This window comes from Hoplias malabaricus, chromosome 13, assembly GCF_029633855.1.
Source record: "Hoplias malabaricus isolate fHopMal1 chromosome 13, fHopMal1.hap1, whole genome shotgun sequence".
NCBI classification, from domain to species: Eukaryota; Metazoa; Chordata; class Actinopteri; order Characiformes; family Erythrinidae; genus Hoplias; species Hoplias malabaricus.
Genome location: NC_089812.1, coordinates 32,971,260 through 32,983,859, shown reverse-complemented (window position 1 = coordinate 32,983,859; position 12,600 = coordinate 32,971,260). Strand labels below are relative to the sequence as shown.

Here is a 12,600-nt window from a genome sequence, read left to right as displayed (position 1 = left end):
TTAGACATTAGCTTCTGAAAATTATATTTTTATGAGCTTACTCTTCGTGCAGGTTGACCAACAGATGGGTACAGCAATTCCATTGCAGTGGCAGTAGAGTGTCGAAGCCTGATTCTCCACATGGGAGCTGCTGAGGCTGGGCTCCCTAAGGAGTCATCACTCACTGGGGGGCAAGCCGCTTCAGGCGCCCCAAGAGCGTTGTGACGTCAGTTGAAGGATTTCCTCTGGCTCGCTGTCCTGGTTGGGAGTCGTCGAAAGAGGCTCTCTTGTCTCGAATTTTCAGAAGTTATTATCTTAAAGTCGGTTTATAAATTCATACAAAATTTCACCAATCTCAGAAGTATCTTATTCTGTCCAAAAATAATTTTCACCTGCTTTGATCAGCTGTAAATAACAAGGCTTTGGCTGGGCAATAAAGAAAACAACTAACAAACAAAATAAATTGAGGCTGGTACTGATGGAGTTATTTCTAAAGGTTTAAATATCTGAATCACTCACTAAATTACGCAATGTGAAAACTGACCAAAGCGTCCCCTGGCTCAGTTTTAAGACCTCAGAGTCTCTCTAGTGATTCTTTTTGTTCTTTTCCGACAGCTTAGCTTCTCGATTTTTCTGTGACTCTGACCCTGACACAAAATCGTCATAAAATCTGATTCAGGACATCACCCACTACATGCATACCAATTGACATGTCAATCGGAAATTCCTGTGAAACGCACCAACAATTTTTATGTTGATAGAGCGCCCCCTAGGCTTGCAGTTGCACAACGAAGTAATGTGTGTGTATTACTGAATGTCATATGTTTATATAGTGTGAATACATCACATCAAATGTGAAAACTGAGAAATGATACTGTTTTTTTGAATGATACTGTTTTTTTTAATTTTGATACCAGCTACATCTCTCAAAGAAGATGGGACATGGGCAACAAGAGACTGGTAAAGTTGTTTAATACTAAAGAAAACACCCAGTGGAACATCCAACATATAATTAGGTTCACTGTCAACAGGTCACTAATACAAATGGGTTTTTAATAAAATATTATGTCAGAGTTTTTCAGAAAAGAAGATAGTGTTCACCACCCTGTGAAACATTCAACATTTCATTTCTTTCATACTTAAGCTGTACTGATCAACTTCGCTTAACTAGCAGCTAATATTTAATTCAGACGAATGATCGGGTAGAAGAACATTTATTAGGTGAAATATTAACATAGTAATTGATAATGATTCAAACCAACAAATAATTCTCACATCAAATGCTTTTTTATCTTTAGTTAAAAGAGTAATGAATGTCAAACGAATATGTAATAATTTATGTAAAGAATAAAATATAAATAATATGGTCAAAATGTGTGTGAGAGAGATTGTGTGTGTATTTGAGAGCCCCCTCCCTCTCCTCTTCTAACTCTCTTACAGCACACCCCTGCTCTCTCTCCTTTATCTGCTCCTCCAGCTGCTCCTCTCTTCACTCAGCACAGAGAGTCATCACACACTGACAACACTGGAGCTTCTCAGCATTTACCTCCATCTAATGTGAGCATCAACTAATGTAACATGGATGCTGCTTTTATTGCAGGTGTCAGTGGTGTGACTGTTGTGACCCAGAAGCCCCCTGTTCTCACAGCCACTGCACTGTAATCTGGGCTCTGATACTGGACATTCTGCTCGTTGGTATAAACAGGTTCCAGGAGGGGTTCCACAGTTTATATTATGTAATCATTACAGTTATAGATATCCTTCATATGGATCTGGCTTCTCGTCTCCTAAATTCACATCAACATACTCATCTCAGTTTGATTACACTTTGATCATTGATACAGTGGAGGTAGGAGACTCTGCAGTGTATTACTGTAAAACATGGGACGACTCTGGTAGTGGGCACATATCACAGTGATTCACACCATGACAAAAACCTCCTCACTGCTCACATTCACTTCTGCTTTCACACAGCTGTAGAAGCACAGTATCATCCACAGGACCATATAATACTCAAGGGGAGGAGGAAAGCTTAACATTTAAAAGATACCAAAATTTACTTGAAAAATTATTTCAGTATTAAAGTGCAGACAAAATGAAGAATTTATGAAAGAGAATAAAAATATATATGAAAGGAGTAAAATAGAAAAGGGCAACAAAACAATTCAATCTCAAAGGTACAAAGTGCTACATGAAATTAAATATCAAAAGTGGAGAAGACAATTAAACTCTCATTTGCTACTCCGGACCAGTGTAATTGATGGTGGTTGGGTAATGGTGAGGGGTCTGAGGCTGGCAACAATAGGTGGAATGTGGATTAGTAGCAGCCTTGAAGTCAAGTACTACAGAGGGGCAGCATAAAGCGAGATGTCCTTCGTTGGCAAGTGTGCCCCAGTGGTGCCTTTCCAGTGGCATATAGGGAATTGAGAACGGAAGGGTGATCTAGAGGGATGACAGATGAGACCAAATAAGAAGCCCAAAAAGGGTCAGCACTGCAGGAATGGCGAGATGGAGAGAAGGCAGTTTGTCACACGGGAGAAAACTCTGAAAGAGACAACATCCAAAGGTGTTGAGGAGCTCAAGCAAGGGGGCAAGGTAGAAAGTTGACTCAAAGATAGCGAAAATGCCTAGATGGTGATGAAAAACAGCTGCTAGAGAAGAGGCAGCATGCAAGAAGGTGAATTGAATTTGAGGTGGCATCAAGTGCCTGAGTGCTGGTCCAAGGTAACACCTGAGGAGAGAGCATAACTGGAACTTAGGGGCTAGGAGCATCATGGTTGTGAAGATAAGAGGACAGGTTGAAGGCCCACAGTGCCTGGAGGAATCAATGCAAACTGTACCATAGGAGGCAGGGTGAGGTGCAGTTGCTAGCAGAGAGATGAAAGATGAAGGTCCTCGGTGGCACGAGCTGGAAAGTTAGAAGCCGACAGCGACAAGGCTGCATGTGAGAGGGTGAATTGAATTTGAGGTGCCGTCAAGTGCCTGAGTGCTGGGTAGAGGGGCTGGTCAGGTTGAAAGCCCGCAGCTGCTGGAGGAATCGGTGCGAACAGTACCATAAGAGGCACGATGAGGTGCAGTCGCTAGGCGAAGCTTAGCTGCAAGCAGAGAGGCAGAAAGTAAGATCCAGCAGGAGAGAGTGCAAGCCGTACAGTGGACGCAGGGCACTGTTTGTGAGGGGAAGGCACGGATGAGTGTCCACATCAGTTTCTGAGGAGAGAGTGCAATCTGTAAATTTGGAGGCGGGCAGTGCGGCCGTAAAGCTATGGGGTTGGGACGAATGTCTGTGGCATGAGAGAGGAGGGCTGTAAAGGAAGAGGCAGCATGCAGCAAAACCACAAGGGGAAGGGCATTAGGATGAAGGTCCACATTAGGATAGAGGGTGCGCTGTAAAGCAAGAGGCGGGGTCTGGGAGAGCCAAAAAGTAGAGAGGATTAGGACATGGCCTGTTACAGCACCCGAGAAGACGATGAGCTGTCAGAGACCGGGAGTAGTGCAGCAGCAGTAAGTGGGGGGTGAAGGTCCACCGAAGCACCTGAAAACAGAGCAGACGCTAGAAGCTGTAGAGTGTGAGCAGCAAGGCACCACAGAGGAGGGTCTCGTACGATAGTCCACTGCAGCATCTGAAAAGAGTACAAACTGGAAGCCGGATGTTGTGAAGACCACAGCAGCAGAGGAGTCTGGATGAGGGTCCGCAGCAGCACCTGAATAGAAAAGTGAGAATTGTAAAGTCAGAGGCAAGGTATGGCACGGCCACAAATTGAAGGGGTTGTGATGAGTATCCATGAAGTACACAAGCTGCTGATGTAGAGGCTGGGAGAATGAGACAATACACTCTAAAAAATGGTTGGGTTGAAATAACCCAAGTTGGTTCAATTTGTCAACCCAGCGCTGGGTCAAATAGGGACAAACCCAGCATTAGTTATTTTAACCCAGCTATGCTGGGTTACCAGTTTAACCCAACAGGCTGGGTTATTGACATTGACCCACTATTGGGTAAAAACAACTATATTGTAGGGTTATGGCAACCTTTGGGTTGGTTCATTTTTAATCCATTTAATGCAAGCATGCACACAAATATTATTCCAGAATATTTTTATTAATAAGCCAACAAACAAAAATAAAAATATAATCAGAGTCTAGCTGGAATAAAAGACATACGTACAATAGTCAAGTTATCAAAGTATTGTAGATTTTTATACATTTAAAATATTCAAAAATAAAATGTAAAATGTATTTATATTGTTTATACACACGGACAACAGGAGAATCAAGCAACACAAAATAATTTACCAAGAAACACATCTAGTCCAGAAGTCCACAATAAACAAGTTAAAATTATTTTTCTTCAGGTTATAAATGTTATTGAAAATACAATTAATAAATGACAACAAGATACTGGAGGTCAAATACGTAAAATGCTTTGAAGCAAACATCCACTGCTCTCAGTAGTGTGCTCTGCTCCAGAGCTTCTCCACTGATGATTACAAAAGCTTGAGAACAACGACTGCATTCCCCAAGCATCCGAACATATGGAAGTTCCCTGGTGTCCTTGGTATGTCTTAAATACTCAGCCATATTACTTCCAACCTAGGAAAACAAGTTGAGCAAAGGTGGGAAAGAGGAAATTGAATTAATGTATGAATGAGTGAATAAATTAACAAAATCACAAACTAACTCACATGGAATTCCAGGGTACAGTCCACAAATAGGTTAAGCGTTTGTACTATATAACAGAAATAAAAAGCACCTGCACATTTGTGGCCTACAGCCTGGACACTAAGCTTTTAGAGTAATGATATGTTTGGACAGATGCTAGCTTTGATAGCATATCAGTTGCCTTTCTTTGTTATGTTTATCCCAACTTTACATTATATTTTACTGATATTTTTCCCATGTTCACACATTTAAAATAAAAATGCTTTAAATGTAATTGTCTAAAGCCCATAAGAATAAAAAAGTCAACAATTATATAAATTTTAAATTCGAGACTTCGACTTTACAAATATTTACAATGTAAATTTAAACAAATTTATTTATTTTTGCATAAAATTGATATGTCTATGAAAAACAAACACGTGTGTTTATGAATGTAACTGTATTTGTACAAACTGCAGACTGTGAGACACAGATTGGGATCTGTTCATTTGTGAACAGTGAAACAAATTTATGACTTGTGTTTAATTTGTGGATTAACATTTACACATTTGTAAAGTATTTTGAGACTAATCTCTCTCCATATGCGGTGTCCAACAGACGTGGATATTCTTGTAGTATTTCTACAACTGTTTTGGTCCGATTCTCCCTTATCCATTAGCTCTATGGATTGCAGTCACCTTCATGTATTGTCTAACCTGGCTTGGTGGATGAATGTTGTTCTTAAGCCACTCTTGCATAGCCCTGTCCACAGTCACAGCAGACGCTGAGGAGTAGAGGTAATAAAATACATTTTTTAAATATATTTATTATTATTTTTTTTTATATAAAAAATAAAAGATTTTAAACCTAAATATAAAACACTACGCACGTCATTAACTTACTGAATCTAAATCTTAACAGTGCATTATATATTCCTAATACAACATCATTTATATGTATTAATATGTGTGAATCTGAAATCTATTGCTATCTGCTTGTGTACAGTGTAGTGTATGACTGATGTAATTTAATATAGAGAGAGTGAAAAGCTATTTGTATTTCAGACAAAGACAGATGTGCTGTCTCAGTTTTCCTCATCCACGTGAGCACAGTGACAACCATGTTTTTAAAAGTCTCCACCTTGGGAGAGCATTTTTGCAAAATCTCAATTTTCAGTGACCTGTGTGGGGATGGGAGGCCAAAACCGAGACAAAACCTTGTTTTTTTTTCGTGTATAGACAAAACGTCTATACCTGAAAACTCACTGTCCTTAAACATTATATACATTGTTGCAAAACTAAAATTGAGTAAGAGAGAGAGAGAGAGAGGATGCACACAAAAATTTTACATACCTTCGATTTTAGGAATTAATGTTTGAAGATTCCAGTCTTCGTTTGAACAAATTCATCCATGTGTCACTGCAGATATCAACATAACATTTTAGAAAGACATGTACAATACTTCATAGTACAAGACCAAATAAAAAATATGGGCACCATATTGGGGTGCGATTGTCTGGTTTCAAGGTGCAACACTAATGAATATGAATAGGAAAGATGAACATATTTATCTCATACACAGCTCCTGTTAACAACTAGTTAAATTTAGTGTAGTGCATGTTTTATAAGAGGTACATGAGGAATAAAGGGTATTAAAAGGTAAAATATTTGTAAAATATTTGTGGTTTGTGTTTTTACGAATATAACGAGTGGTATTAAAAGGTGTTTAATGCATTATGAACAAAGAAAAAGAGGAAAGAGACTTTTTTAAAAAGCTAACAATCATCACAGTTACCCTTTTTAAGATGGAACTACTAATTAAAACAAGAAGCTAGTGAATTACGCCAATGTTAGCCTCATATACTGACAGGTTTAAGGTAGAAATAAACATTTGAATACGAAAAATGGAGAATAAGAAGCAAACGTCTTCCGAAAATGGCATTTAAGGTGGAAGGGGGAAAAATAAATAAGGAAGGCGACATCAGCTTCGACTAGTGACAATTTTAACACTAGGAGCACAGAGAGCCGGTGTGTATTTGAGCCTGTGACTGACTTTACTCCGTGTGTTGTGTTGGTTTTGGTGCGGAAGGGAGACTTTAGTCACAGCTGTCGAACCAGCGGCTCTCTTTGCTCCTGTCTCAGTCGGTCAAATAAGCGCGATGCTTCTAGTGTTAAGGTGGAAATGAAAATTCCAATATGACGATGGGAAGCTATTTTCTGATTTGACATCGTGATTTTTATCACTCGTCTCATATAAGTAAAAAAAGCAAAGGAGGTATTCATTTCAAAGGAATCACAAGCACTGGTTAAGGAGTGCTGTACAGATTTTTTTTAGCGTATTGGCTTTCATTTAAAAAGTGAACATCCCAATAGGAATAAAGCATGACATACCCTAAGGCTACCACACACGGGCCATATCAGTCCAAGAACGGCAGAAGCTTATTTAACTCAGCTAACGCTATCTAGTTCTACCTCACGGAGGCGCAGAGCAGGACATTTATCTGAGGTACCGCTAGCATAACTGACCTAGCGTTAGCAGGCAAGAAATAACATCAACGCAACGCCAATGTTAATAAACACAGTAATTGGGTACACTAAAAGATACAGCGATAAACTGTAACTAAAAATCAACCTGAGTCTGGTAGATAGTCACGTTAGCCTGGGTCTTTATTTCCTTCGGCAGAATGATAATGTCCGTTAGTCAGGAAACTGGGATTTACTCGCTGACCGGAAACATGAACTCAACTAAGATCCCGATTAATACAAAACGGTTAAATTTATGTAAATTAATAAAAAATACTTACAAATATGCTCACGGCCAAAAGAAATCCTTCTTTCTCTGGAGTTCAGCTTCGGTTTCTTCTGTTTCTTCTTTTCGCTCGAGCTTCTCGGCTTCCCGCCTATTCTGACGCACGACGTGACTGTTCCCTTTCAGGTCCGCATACACAACCCAACGCTGCTGGGTTGCTTGTTATTAACCCAATTTAAGTCAAAATAACCCAACATCATGACCCAACATGCTCAACCCAGCAATTGGGTTATAAAAATAACCCAGCATTTTTTAGAGTGTAGGATGAGAGCGAATCTAGCACGAGGAAGCTGTGCAGCAAGGAGACTGCATAGAGTGCCGGTCAGGAGGCAGGCCCGAAACAGCAACCTGTAGAGGGGTTGCGAGCTGGAAAGTATGATGCATAGATCAGCAGTTGTTGTGGGGTAGAGGGTGGGAGAAATGAAAATGAATCAGCAATGAGGAAGCCATGCAGTGAGGAGACCGCGTTGAGTGCCCAGAGCACCTATAAAGGGGTGTGGGCTAGAAGGTCTGAGGCATGCAGCTGCGGCTGCAACGGGGGAAGAGGTGGGATGATAAAGGGAGGGTTGGGACGATGCATAGAGTAGACTGCATAGAGTACATAGAGTAGACTGTAGAGTAGACCGTGTCAAGTGCCCATAGTGCTGGACAGGAGACAGGCCCGCCGCAGCACCTATAGAGGGGTGTGAGCTAGAAGGTCTGAGGCATGCAGCTGCGGCTGCAACGGGGGAAGTGGTGGGATGGTAAATGGAGGGTTGGGATGATAAAGGGAGGGGTAGATTCGCATTCCCCAAACACGAGGCAGTCCCGTAGCAGCGTAGCCGGAGATGAAAGTAAGGGGAGGCTCAAAGCCATGCACCAGCATCTTAGGCAGATGCTGGGGGTCACTCAGGAGGGCCGGTTGCAGTGTGAGGAGTGAATTAGACAGACTGTGGAGTGAATTAATGTTAATGTGAATGTGAGAGAAGAAGGGGTAGGTGGCAGTGAAGGATCAGAGTGAAGTGCACTGACCTGGAGATTTCCACAAGAGAGAACTCAGTCAGTACTCAACGTGGAAATAGTAAGTGTATAAGGGCTCAGTTATTTTCATGTAATTCTTTAATGCTTAGACTCATGTGCTATTCAATCATATGTATCATTGTAAATCATCTTTCTTTATTGTAACTACAGTCACAGATGAATATACACTGACTCTGTTTTAATTTGCAGAGTGGAAAACCAGCTGTCCGTGATCGTGTTCAGGAAACTCATGGAAATCCAAGAGGAATAGTTTCTGGGTTAGACAGTCTTTGTAAAATATCACTAACAGAGCACCACCAATAAATAAACTCATACTCTGCCACTATAAATAGAGCTACAAGTAGCCAGACTGAAGTTTGATTTGACTGTACATCATGATGTATATGAAGGGAACAAACACCATCCAAACACAATCCAATGTAGAAATGTAGTCATAAAAATAAATGTTTTACGGGGTCTAACTTCAGTTGATTAGTCAGGTTTCATATACAAAGTTAAAGAGACCCCTCCCTCTCTCCTCCTGACTCTTATAGCACACCCCTGCTCTCTCTCCTTTATCTGCTCCTCCAGCTGCTCACCTCTTCACTCAGCACAGAGAGTCATCACACACTGACAAGATGCTGCCAGCACTCTGCACTCTCTTCACTGCTCTCTCATGTAAGATTTCACAACACTGGAGCTCCTCAGCATTTACCTCCATCTAATGTGAGCATCAACTAATGTACATGGACACTGCTTTTATTGCAGGTGTCAGTGGTGTGACTGGAGTGACCCAGAAGCCCCCTGTTCTCACAGCCACTAAAGGAGAGAAGATCACTCTGCACTGTAATCTGGGGTCTGTAAATAATGATGCTGCCCGATGGTGGTGCGTCTTTTATAGTGGAACCGTTTGTTTGAGAAAAAAAACAAAATACTCTTGTTTGTAGAGACAGTGAAAGCCTAGCATACCGGACGGAGACACTTTGTTTTTTTTTACCCATTTATTGACACCGGGGTTTCATAAACATATTAGACAGGTTTAAAGCTGAGAGTTAGCAAATCTTCTAAAAAATGTTTTTTGAAAACAATCGTGAACAACGAGTTTTATGTGTCTTGAGCTGAAAAATAAGCCACACACTGCTTCATGTTGATGTTCTCAAGAGCTTGTTTTCACCCTCAGAAAGGCCTATAGTCCCACCCTCTGGAGATTTGGGCCCTCCCCACATTTGTCATGCCCTCCCCAACAAGACTGACACTTTTTCACAATTTTTCATTCCTTCGACAGGTAAATTCCTTCTTCATTTGCTGCTGCTGTCATTTCACTTTCCACCTTAAAAGCTGTTGTTGCACACTGTTTTGACACACAATCCTGAAGTTAACACCCTATTTCCACCTTTAAAAAGTTCTAAATTAGACTTGTACATTTGCTTTGTGATTTTCATTTACTATTCTGACTGACAAGGGAGCACTGAAGCCAAAGGGGTATAAATACACAGAAGCACAGACAAGGAACACCTGGGAGAGATGATGAGAGGGTAAGGCAACAAAGGAGACAGGTGGACACATTGATTACAAGTTTGGGCTAAAGTGGGGCAAAGGTGGAGACAGGGACAAAACAAAACAGAGCCATGTTATAAAGGAGCACATGGCAGGCAAACAGACCTCACAAAACAAAGCAGGAAAGCATGAGACCAAACACAGGTCAGCTATGAAAAAGTGGTTGTTGAGGCAGGAGAAGGGGGAGGCTGAAGGGAGGGCGTTTCTGAATTACTGTTTGTTTGGCTCTGAGAGACTAGTGCGAACTCTAGTGACAAAATCTTGGACAGTGCACCTTTAATGAGTATTTTAATAGATGAGACAATGTTAATATTTATATGAAATAGATCGTAGTAATAAGGATTACAAACTCATTCCATAGAATGAACTTGATTTGTCTTTATTTCTTTGATAAGTGAAATTAATTCATTTATGTGTAAATTGTGTTTTCAGTTATAAATGTCACTTAGTGTCTACATGTGACGTAGTAGCATCCCCTTGTGGATTAGTTCCACATTCACAACATATGTGAACAGGTGAGAAATAAAACCCATGTAAAGCCGTTCCATGTTTGTACGTGAATGAGTTAATGAGATACAAACCTGTTCTTTGAAGTGTTAAATGAGCATAAACCATTTAGAATATTCATGAAATGACTACAGTGTTGGATAACAGAGTTCTTATCTGTTTTCCAGGGTCCCTGGTTTCTGGGATATGAAAAACTGCTAGAGTGAAGTATTTATCTCTGCAGAAGAATTGTTTGTTTTTTTAATTGTTAATTATTATATATTAAATGGACTCATGTATTTCACCATATTGTGCTATTGAATGCACAATATGAAAGCAGAGTCATATCTGGTTTAATTTTTTAATCTCTACATACTTTAATGTCTGTTGCATTCAGGCATGCACAGCATTCATGGAAATTCAGAAAGAGATGCATCTCCATCATCAGGGCTTGGATGTTGAATGCACCTTAGACATGTGTTAGAGCTGGTTCAGTGGCTAAACACTTGTACTGCTTTGACCTAATATTTGAAGAACTTTCTCAATGCGTAGAAAAAATATTGCTGACACCAGTTAGAAGCAGAAACTTTACTGAATCAACTGGAGATTATTCATTCATTCATTATCTGTAACTGCTTTTCCAATTCAGGGTGCAGTGGGTCCGGAGCGTACCCAAAATCACTAGGCCCTGGGGGCGCTAGTCTTTCACAGGGCAACACACACAATCACTCACACACTCACACCTATGGACACTTTTGAGTCGCCAATCCAGCTACCAATACAGTCACACAGCTCCAGGGACCTGTAGGTTGTGGGTTCGAGTCCCGCTCTGGATGACTGTCTGTGAGGAGTTGGTGTGTTCTCCCTGTGTCCGCGTGGGTTTCCTCCCAAAGTCCGAAAACACACGTTAGTAGGTGGATTGGCGTCTCAAAAGTGTCTGTAGGTGTTCACAATGATTCCAGGTAGGCTCTGGACCCACCGCGACCCTGAATTGGAAAAGGGTTATAGATAATGAATGAATGATATCACTGAGTGGGACATCACTATCACTTCATGCAATCGCCACCTACAGAGCAGACACATTTGGACCAAATCCGTCTCAAGTGTTGTGTGGCCCACACATGGGCCAAACTGATTCACTGCGTTTATCCAGCACCTCAGTCACAAAACAGTGGAACAGAAGCAGCACTCTCTCATTTTAGCTCAATGTAAATCAGCAACATTCTGTATGTCAACTCATAAAGGGAGAAACACTGATGCACTACATTCATGGATTTAAAAAAAGCATTTCAACAGAATGTATAATCATGAATTTATCTACAAAGCCATAATTTAAAATATTTTTATGCTTACATTTAATTTGGCAATCGTGATAATTTCATATACTGTCTTAATATTTCAATACTGACAATGATACATCACATATTATGACACACTGAGGATACACCTGCCCAGCTCTATGCAAATGAAGACAAGTTTCCATTCATTAATAGGAACTGATGTGTCATGAGTAAAAAAATAAACATGTTACTAATATCAGCATATGTTTGAGCATGATAACATTTGTTCTGAAGTCCTGGAAAATAATTTATCTGCACATTTTTAATCATAGTAAGAGAAGACCACTCTACACTGTAACCTGGGGTCTGTTACTGAATATTCTGCTCATTGGTATAAACAGGTCCCAAGAGGAGTTCTACAGTTTGTGTTAAGTAATTATCATGATGGGAGCTCTCCTAAGTATGGATCTGGCTTCTCGTCTCCTAAATTCACATCAACACACTCATCTAAGACAGATAACTCTTTGATCATTGATGAAGTGGACGTAGAAGACACTGCAGTGTATTACTGTAACACATGGGACGGCTCTGCTCAAGAACACCTATCACAGTGGTTCACATCATGACAAAAACCTCCTCACTGGTCACATTCACTTCTGCTTTGAGACATTTGTAGAAGCACAGTTTCATCCTCAGGGCCCTACTATACTCTAGTGGGTACTAAACAGCAGTTACTCTTATGTACTCTTATGATTCTAATAGCTGGGACAAGATGTTTGTGTGTATATGAAGTTAATGAGAGTACTAAACTAAGAGTACTAATGCCGTGTCTTGATAATCTTGATTTGTCTATATT

The 12,600-nt window shown here is 40.4% G+C and overlaps 1 long non-coding RNA gene across 2 annotated transcripts; it reads right to left on the bottom strand.

The window, feature by feature from the left end:
- Positions 1 to 4,243: 4,243 nt before the first annotated feature.
- LOC136664401 (uncharacterized) lies at positions 4,244 to 7,485 on the bottom strand. Of its 2 annotated transcripts, none has more exons than XR_010795138.1 (4): positions 7,418 to 7,485; positions 5,967 to 6,032; positions 5,331 to 5,398; positions 4,244 to 4,566 (listed from the first exon to the last, which is right to left on the bottom strand). It is a non-coding gene; the product is annotated as an uncharacterized lncRNA (long non-coding RNA). The 2 variants fall into 2 exon arrangements; XR_010795139.1 differs by lacking the exon at positions 7,418 to 7,485 and adding an exon at positions 7,246 to 7,385.
- Between the last annotated feature and the right edge of the window lie 5,115 nt (positions 7,486 to 12,600).